At 46.6% G+C, this 8,673-nt stretch overlaps 1 long non-coding RNA gene across 1 annotated transcript in view; it reads right to left on the reverse strand.

Annotated features, from left to right (window-relative positions):
- The window catches only part of LOC139172879 (uncharacterized), a 139,298-nt gene extending 137,258 nt beyond the window's left edge, over positions 1-2,040 (reverse strand). Inside the window, exon 1 of the long non-coding RNA XR_011559948.1 lies at positions 1,886-2,040. This is a non-coding gene — a long non-coding RNA (uncharacterized lncRNA). The remainder of the gene's footprint in view (positions 1-1,885) is intronic.
- Between the last annotated feature and the right edge of the window lie 6,633 nt (positions 2,041-8,673).

The following is an 8,673-nucleotide window of genomic DNA, read 5'->3' on the forward strand; positions in this document are numbered from 1 at the left end:
TGAGGCTAGTTGGGGAAAGATCAGAAGTAACGTGAGAAAATATTTTATTAAAAGAGTAGTAGATACTTGGAACAAACTTCCAGCAGATGTGAGTTGGTAAATCCACAGGAACTGAATTTAAACATGCCTGGGAAAAACATAGATCCATCCTAAGATAAAATACAGGAAGTAGTATAAGGGCAGACTAGATGGATCAGGAGGTTTTTTTCTGCTGTCAGTCTTCCATGTTTCTACGTTTCTATCTATATGTATCATCTCTCTACATACATCACACATATATCACACATACACACAAAATTACTGTCCATTTTGAATAGTAGTATTCATGGGTGGAGGCTGCTTTCCCGCCCCACTGCAAAGGTCCAGTTTTTAAATCCATCCAATCATCTATCCAAATACTTATCTATCATACATATCTAGTATACATATCTCCATACATGTCTATGTAGGTATCATCTATTTACATGCATACATACATACAAGGTGGCACAATCTGAGGCTAGTTGGGGAAAGATCAGAAGTAACGTGAGAAAATATTTTATTAAAAGAGTAGTAGATACTTGGAACAAACTTCCAGCAGATGTGAGTTGGTAAATCCACAGGAACTGAATTTAAACATGCCTGGGAAAAACATAGATCCATCCTAAGATAAAATACAGGAAGTAGTATAAGGGCAGACTAGATGGATCAGGAGGTTTTTTTCTGCTGTCAGTCTTCCATGTTTCTACGTTTCTATCTATATGTATCATCTCTCTACATACATCACACATATATCACACATACACACAAAATTACTGTCCATTTTGAATAGTAGTATTCATGGGTGGAGGCTGCTTTCCCGCCCCACTGCAAAGGTCCAGTTTTTAAATCCATCCAATCATCTATCAAAATACTTATCTATCATACATATCTAGTATACATATCTCCATACATGTCTATGTAGGTATCATCTATTTACCTGCATACATACATACAAGGGGGCACAATCTGAGGTTAGTTGGGGCAAAGAAAATATTATTTTACTGAAAGAGTAGTTGATGCTTGGAACAAACTTCCAGCAGATATGGTAGATAAATCCACAGTAACTGAATTGAAACATGCCTGGGATAAACATAGATCCATCCTAAGATAAAATACAGGAAATAGTATAAGGGCAGACTAGATGGACCATGAGGTTTTTTTTCTGCCATCAGTCTTCCATGTTTGTTTCTGTCTATATGTATCATCTGGCTAAAATTCCCTGTTTTATTCCTCCTTTTAAGCTACTTTTAACTCTCATTGGTCTGCGGTCCTTTGAACACAGCTGAGATAGATAATTAGAGCTGAATAGAATTCAGATGATAGTTGAATAGAACACAGCTGAGATTACAGATTCCATCTATATTTTACTCCTAAAAACTCCAGCCTTGGTTAAAATTATTCAGGACCTAGAAATTTGCCAAATTTCCCTGAGGGAAACTCACTTCGTGGGACTGAGTTAATTCCCCATAGGTGAGCTGTGGGGTTGGGAGTCCTTTAAATAAGATACACCTCAACCACCAGTGGTGTTTTTTACTCCTGAGGAAATACACGGCCTGGTAAAAATTATCTCAGGTCCTTTCCTTACTCTCTGGGAATCAACTAAAATTACTCCAGTTGCCTTTTTTTACTCCCCAAGAATAGACTAAAATTACCTCAAATGCTGTTTTTACTCCGAGAATAGACTAAAATTACCTCAGGCACTATTTATTATTTTATTTATTTTTTTGTTTTGTCATGGTATACAAAGATACAATATTTATATACAAGTACTGTACTAGCACAAGTTACTTCTTTACTCCCTATATGCATTAGTTCCCCCCAGCGTCCCACAACGTCTAAGAGCCTCAAGGCAGGATTATCTCACCGTGCGAGAGGCACCCATCGCGGTCTCCGTCTGCGAAGCCTTGGGCTGCGGGGACGCCGTGGGGAGAGACGGGTTCCTCGCACGGCCCGCAGCCTCCTGTTCCGACAGGGGAAAAAGCACGAGCGAAACGCGGCTGCACGCGCTGCTTTTACCTCAGCCCGAGCAGTCCGTCGACGTTTTTAAAATGTCCCGCCCCCTCGGGGGAGAAGAGGCCGCTCAGCCAATCCGAGGGACAGGTTTCCAAAGCAGCCAATCGCAGCCGGGGCAGTCGATGGGAGAGAGCGCGCCGGGAAAGGCACCTGGCGCTTGGCCTCACAGGTGTGGGTGATTGAGGGAGGCACGCGGTCTGGGCAGGTGCTTTAAATTAGCTTGCTTGGAGAGCTGGAAGGGACCTTGTGGGTCATCTAGTCCAGAGGTCCCCAACCTTTTTTGCACCAGGGACCGGCTTTCAACTAGACCAGTTTTCCATGGCCCGGTGGGGGGGGGGGGGAGCTAGCTGTCAGCGGCGCCGTAAAAGGGGCGATCAAGAGAGGAATGGGTGAATGAATGGACGGAGGGTGGGAAGGAAGGAAGGAAAGAGGGAAGGTACAGGAACAGAAGAAGGGTGCAAAGAAGCAAAGAAAGGTGTGAAAGGGGAGAGTAAGAGAGGAAGGAGTGAAAGAAGGGAATGAGGGAGGAAAGAAGGGAGGAAGGAAAAGGAAAGCAAGAAATGGAGGGAGGAAAGGAAGGGAGGAAAGGAAGGAAGGAAGGAAGAAAGAAGGAAAGAGGGAAGGGACAGGAACAGAGGAAGGAAGCAAGGAAACTTATGAAAGGGGAGAGTAAGAGAGGAAGGACTGGAGGGAGGGAGGGAAGAAGGTAGGAAGGAGAAAGAAAAGAAATAGAGGAAGGAAAGGTAAAAGAGAGAAAGAAAAAGAGCAAGAAAGAAAGAAAGAAAGAAAGAAAGAAAGAAAGAAAGAAAGAAAGGCAACTTCAAAGAAAGGCTCACTGAGCATCTCTCACTCTCTCTCTCTTTCTATCCCTCTTTCTTTCTTTCTCTTCCTTTCTCTCTCTCCTCTTCCTTTATCTCCTCTTTCTCTCCCCCCTCTCTCCCCCTTTCCCTCTCTCTTTCTCTCTCCCTCTCTTGCTATCTCTCCCCCCTTTCCCTCTCTTTCTCCCTCTCTTTCTCTCTCTCCCCCCTCTCTCTTTCTCTCTCTCTCCCCCTCTTTCTCTCTCTTCTTCTCACTTTCTCTCTCTTGTTTTCTTTCTGTCTCTTTTGCTTTCTCTCTCTCTCTCTTTCTCTCTTGTTTTGTTTCTCACGCTCTTTCTCTCTCTTGTTCTCTCTCTCTTGCTATCTCTTTCTCTCCCCCCCTTTCTCTCACTCTCTCTTTCTCACTTTCTCTCTATCTTGCTGTCTGTTGCTTTCACTCACTCTCGTTCTCTCTCCGTTCTTCTCAGCGGTGACGCGCGCACGCCCTGCCCGCCTCACATTTGCCGAGAGGACTTTCGCCCCGGGCTCTCAGCAAGGGGGTTTGCATGAGAGGCGGGGCCGGCGGAAGGTGATATTCAATGTCGGGGGCGCACGGGCGGTCTTGCGCGTGCTCCCTATCTCCCTGCTAGCCCACTCGGAATACGTATTCAAAATAAGAAAAGCCTTTGCCGGCGAAGGCTTTTCTTATTTTGAATACAGTATTCCGAGTGGGCTAGCAGGGAGATAGGGAGCGCGCGCAAGACCGCCCGTGCGCCCCCGACATTGAATATCACCTTCCGCCGGCCCCGCCTCTCATGCAGCCCCCTTGCTGAGAGCCCGGGGCGAAAGTCCTCTCGGCAAATGTGAGGCGGGCAGGGCGTGCGTTCCGGGTGCGGGAGGAGCTGCAGTGAAAGGCAGGAGGTGGCAGAGGAGCAGAGGGGGCAAATCGGGCGGGCGGTGGGCAGCGCGGAAAGGCCGAGGGGGCCCTGGCGCCGCGGACCGGCTGAAAACCCCCAGCGGCCCGGTGCCGGTCCGCGGACCGGCGGTTGGAGACCCCTAATCTAGTCCAACCCCGCTCAAGCAGGAGTCCCCGCACCATTTCAGACAAATGGCCATTCAATCTCCTCTGCGGAGAGGGGCGGCATATAAATCCAATAAATCTAATCTAATCTCTTGAAAGTCTCAAGTGTTGGAGCTCTCACGACCTCCACAAGCAACTTCTGTTGCACTGGTTGATCTCTTTCACCCTCAGAAAGTTCCCCCTTGTTTCCAGGTTGAATAATCTCTCCGTGGTCAGCTTCCATCCCTTATTCCTTGTCTGGACTTTTGCTGCCTTGGAAAACAGCCTAACCCCTTCCTCTCTGTGTGTGTCAGTGTGTAAAATAAAATAAGATAGATAAGGTAACCTTTATTGTCATTTTTTACTGTGGCCCACATTAAAAATGAAATTGTGTTGCTCTCTCAAAATTTATCCATCCATCCATCCATCTATCATCTACATACTTATCTATCATACATATCTAGTATACATATCTACATATATATCTATGTAGATATCTTTTTACATACATACATACATACATACATACATACATACATACATACATACAAGGGGGCACAATCTGAGGTTAGTTGGGGGAAAGATCAGAAGCCGGTTCAAACTTCGCGAATAGCCTATACCACGGTTTGTCAAAAAAATATTAATTAAAAAATACTTCGCGGGTTTTTTTCTATACCACGGTTTTTCCTGCCTGATGACATCATACGTCATCGCCAAACTAATAATTTTTGCAAATAAATAATGAAAAATAATAATTATTGTTAATAAATAATTATGTTTATAAGTATCAGGATCACTAAGTGTCTTATTCAATGGTGAGTACCAGTAATAATGGTGAGCAAATGGTTAAGGGAATGGGAATGGGAAATTCGACTTTCGCGGGTGGTCTCAGAACGCATCCCCCGCGGAAATCGAGGGAACACTGTATCACAAATCCAATATGTTAAAAAAGCACATAAAAAACCCATTATTAAACCATACAAACTCAGTCATACCATACACAAATCTACCATAGCCTAGGGGTAACTCAGTTACCCCATGCCTGGCGACATAGGTGGGTTTTAAGTAGCTTACAAAAGGCAAGGAGGGTGGGGGCGGTTCCAATATCCGAGGGGAGTTGATTCCAGAGGGCCGGGGCTGTCACAGAGAATGTCTGTGGGGGATGTCAGTTATGACAGTTGGGGGTGACCATTATGACAGTTGGGGGTGTCAGTTATGACAGTTGGGCGTGTCAGTTATGACAGTTGGGCGTGTCAGTTATGACAGTGGGGGATGTCAGTTATGACAGTTGGGGGTGACCGTTATGACAGTGGGGGATGTCACTTATGACAGTTGGGCGTGTCAGTTATGACAGTTGGGCGTGTCAGTTATGACAGTGGGGGATGTCAGTTATGACAGTTGGGGGTGTCAGTTATGACAGTTGGCCGTGTCAGTTATGATGGTTTGGGGTGTCAGTTATGACAGTTGGGCGTGTCAGTTATGACAGTTGGGGGTGTCAGTTATGACAGTTGGGGGTGTCAGTTATGACAGTGGGGGATGTCAGTTGTGACAGCTAGCGGTGTCAGTTATGACAGTTGGGCGTGTCAGTTATGACAGTTGGGGGTGTCAGTTATGACAGTTGGGGGTGTCAGTTATGACAGTGGGGGATGTCAGTTATGACAGTTGGGGGTGTCAGTTATGAAGTTGGGCGTTTCAGTTATGACAGTTTCGGGTGTCAGTTATGACAGTTGGGCGTGTCAGTTATGACAGTTGGTGGTGTCAGTTATGACAGTTGGTGGTGTCAGTTATGACAGTTGGGGGTGTCAGTTATGACAGTTGGGGGTGACCGTTATGACAGTTGGGGATGTCAGTTATGACAGTTGGAAGTGACCATTATGACAGTTGGGGGTGTCAGTTATGACAGTTGGGGGTGTCAGTTATGACAGTTGGGGATGTCAGTTATGACAGCTGGGTGTCACAGTTATGACAGTTGGGGGTGTCACTTATGACAGTTGGGGGTGTCAGTTATGACAATTGGGGGTGACCGTTATAACAGTTGGGGATGTCAATTATGACAGTTGGGGGTGTCCGTTATGACACTTGGGGATGTCAGTTATGACAGTTGGGCGTGTCAGTTATGACAGTTGGGCGTGTCAGTTATGACAGTTGGGCGTGTCAGTTATGACAGTTTGGGGTGACCGTTATGACAGTTGGGGGTGTCAGTTATGACAGTTGAGCGTGTCAGTTATGACAGTTGGGGGTGTCAGTTATGACAGTTGGGGGTGTCAGTTATGACAGTTGGGGGTGTCAGTTATGACAGTTGGGGGTGTCAGTTATGACAGTTGGGGATGTCAGTTATGACAGTTGGGGATGTCAGTTATGACAGTTGGGGGTGTCAGTTATGACAGTTGGGGGTGTCAGTTATGACAGTTGAGGGTGTCAGTTATGACAGTTGGGGATGTCAGTTATGACAGTTGGGGGTGTCAGTTATGACAGCTGGGTGTCACAGTTATGACAGTTGGGGGTGTCACTTATGACAGTTGGGGATGTCAATTATGACAGTAGGGGGTGTCTGTTATGACAGTGGGGGATGTCAGTTATGACAGTTGGGGGTGTCAGTTATGACAGTTGGGGGTGTCAGTTATGACAGTTGGGGGTGTCAGTTATGACAGTTGGGGGTGTCAATTATGACAGTTGGGGTGTCAGTTATTACAGTTGGGGGTGTCAGTTATGACAGTTGGGGGTGTCAGTTATGACAGTAGGGGGTGACCGTTATGACAGTTGGGGATGTGACAGTTGGGGATGTCAGTTATGACAGTTGGGGATGTCAGTTACGACAGTTGGGCGTGTCAGTTATGACAGTGGGGGATGTCAGGTATGATAGTGGGGGATGTCAGTTATGACAGTGGGGGATGTCAGTTATGACAGATGGGAGTATCAGTTATGACAGTTAGGGGTGTTAGTTATGACAGTGGGGGATGTCAGTTATGACAGTTTGGGGTGTCGGTTATGACAGTTGGGCGTGTCAGTTATGACAGTTGGGCGTGTCAGTTATGACAGTTGGGCGTGTCAGTTATGACAGTTGGGGATGTCAGTTATAACAGTTGGAAGTGACCGTTATGACAGTTGGGGGTGTCAGTTATGACAGTTCAGGGTGTCAGTTATGACAGTTGGGGATGTCAGTTATGATAGCTGGGCGTCACAGTTATGACAGTTGGGGGTATCAGTTATGACAGTTGGGGATGTGAGTTATGACAATTGGGGATGTGAGTTATGACAGTTGGGCGTGTCAGTTATGACAGTTGGGCGTGTCAGTTATGACAGTGGGGGATGTCAGTTATGACAGTTGGGGGTGACCGTTATGACAGTGGGGGATGTCACTTATGACAGTTGGGCGTGTCAGTTATGACAGTTGGGCGTGTCAGTTATGACAGTGGGGGATGTCAGTTATGACAGTTGGGGGTGTCAGTTATGACAGTTGGCCGTGTCAGTTATGATGGTTTGGGGTGTCAGTTATGACAGTTGGGCGTGTCAGTTATGACAGTTGGGGGTGTCAGTTATGACAGTTGGGGATGTCAGTTATGACAGCTGGGTGTCACAGTTATGACAGTTGGGGGTGTCACTTATGACAGTTGGGGGTGTCAGTTATGACAATTGGGGGTGACCGTTATAACAGTTGGGGATGTCAATTATGACAGTTGGGGGTGTCCGTTATGACACTTGGGGATGTCAGTTATGACAGTTGGGCGTGTCAGTTATGACAGTTGGGCGTGTCAGTTATGACAGTTGGGCGTGTCAGTTATGACAGTTTGGGGTGACCGTTATGACAGTTGGGGGTGTCAGTTATGACAGTTGAGCGTGTCAGTTATGACAGTTGGGGGTGTCAGTTATGACAGTTGGGGGTGTCAGTTATGACAGTTGGGGGTGTCAGTTATGACAGTTGGGGGTGTCAGTTATGACAGTTGGGGATGTCAGTTATGACAGTTGGGGATGTCAGTTATGACAGTTGGGGGTGTCAGTTATGACAGTTGGGGGTGTCAGTTATGACAGTTGAGGGTGTCAGTTATGACAGTTGGGGATGTCAGTTATGACAGTTGGGGGTGTCAGTTATGACAGCTGGGTGTCACAGTTATGACAGTTGGGGGTGTCACTTATGACAGTTGGGGATGTCAATTATGACAGTAGGGGGTGTCTGTTATGACAGTGGGGGATGTCAGTTATGACAGTTGGGGGTGTCAGTTATGACAGTTGGGGGTGTCAGTTATGACAGTTGGGGGTGTCAGTTATGACAGTTGGGGGTGTCAATTATGACAGTTGGGGTGTCAGTTATTACAGTTGGGGGTGTCAGTTATGACAGTTGGGGGTGTCAGTTATGACAGTAGGGGGTGACCGTTATGACAGTTGGGGATGTGACAGTTGGGGATGTCAGTTATGACAGTTGGGGATGTCAGTTACGACAGTTGGGCGTGTCAGTTATGACAGTGGGGGATGTCAGGTATGATAGTGGGGGATGTCAGTTATGACAGTGGGGGATGTCAGTTATGACAGATGGGAGTATCAGTTATGACAGTTAGGGGTGTTAGTTATGACAGTGGGGGATGTCAGTTATGACAGTTTGGGGTGTCGGTTATGACAGTTGGGCGTGTCAGTTATGACAGTTGGGCGTGTCAGTTATGACAGTTGGGCGTGTCAGTTATGACAGTTGGGGATGTCAGTTATAACAGTTGGAAGTGACCGTTATGACAGTTGGGGGTGTCAGTTATGACAGTTCAGGGTGTCAGTTATGACAGTTGGGGATGTCAG

The sequence above is a fragment of the Erythrolamprus reginae genome, chromosome 10, assembly GCF_031021105.1.
Source record: "Erythrolamprus reginae isolate rEryReg1 chromosome 10, rEryReg1.hap1, whole genome shotgun sequence".
Lineage (NCBI taxonomy): Eukaryota > Metazoa > Chordata > Lepidosauria > Squamata > Dipsadidae > Erythrolamprus > Erythrolamprus reginae.